Source organism: Trachymyrmex septentrionalis, unplaced genomic scaffold (genome assembly GCF_001594115.1).
Source record: "Trachymyrmex septentrionalis isolate Tsep2-gDNA-1 unplaced genomic scaffold, Tsep1.0 scaffold13, whole genome shotgun sequence".
In the NCBI taxonomy this organism is placed as follows: Eukaryota; Metazoa; Arthropoda; class Insecta; order Hymenoptera; family Formicidae; genus Trachymyrmex; species Trachymyrmex septentrionalis.
In genome coordinates, this window is record NW_017304438.1 from 2,243,382 (window position 1) to 2,244,525 (window position 1,144).

The window sequence follows — 1,144 nt, forward strand, 5'->3', positions numbered from 1 at the left end:
ACAATCCTTACATACGCGATGCGACGCCGATGTTAATGTCTGCCCCCGGTACGATATATATTTTATTGGCGTTTCGCTGCCTAGTTCAATGATGATTTATAATTGTTGTTCGCTCGGCTGTAATTATTATAATTACAGATTTTTTCGTCCGGGGCTCTCTCGGAACCGGAGCCCGGTTTGGCCCGGGCCCGGACGTCCTCTTCGCTCCATCCCCCTCGATGCGGCTCCACCCCTTTGGTCCTCGTCTTGGACCTCTCGTTCCCTTCCCCTCTATGCATTTCTTCCGCTCTCACTCGCTTCTCTCTCTCTCTCTCTCTCTCTCTCTCTTTCTCTCTCGCGATCTCGCTTCGTTCCCTCTTTATCCGACTCGCTCGCCGTTCTTTCTATCTCGCGAACAGAGACCAGATCTACGGCGACTCCGACGTAGAAACGGGTTTTGGAAGTTGGACTCGCGCGATGTCCAGTCTTCGCACTCGACTTCTGAGAAACCTCTGTCTCTGCTCTCGCCTTCATTCAACGGTAAACGCGGTCATTCGATTCTGATAACAATTAGAGATAGCGGTGGATTAGTAATCCACTAAGGCGAAGCCCGTAATTAATGGAAAAGGACGAATACATGATTTTCGTTGGACCGGCAAGTAATTCAATTATGAGAGAGACAATACGACTCGTCTCTCTTCAAGAGATGCAGTTAACCGTGATTCGCGTAGGAATCGGGCTTTCAGCGAAAGCCCCTAGCGTCTCTCCGTCTCGGGCGCGCATTTATTTCTCGCATCTAACGATATCCACGCGTATTCACGCGCGCGCGGAGTAACGGAACACGCGTGCGTACGTATACTTATACTTATGCGCGCGGCCTACACGCCGGGAACACTGCTTCCAATTCATCCTCGCGCTCAGGTCTCCCATTATCCGTCCTAACCGGCGACGGAGGATCATTAAGCCACGGCGCCTTTTGTCCGTTTCTCTATACGCGTCCGTCTCTAACAACGGACGCTTGGAAAGAACACGAGGGGTCTCGAGAAAAACGTCAGCGAGGCGTGCTCCACTTTGGTACTTTCCTCCTGTCCACCTCGTTCTCGAGGACTCCACTAGGATTCGTCCCTCTCTCTCTCTCTCTCTCTCTCTCTCTCTCTCTCTCTCT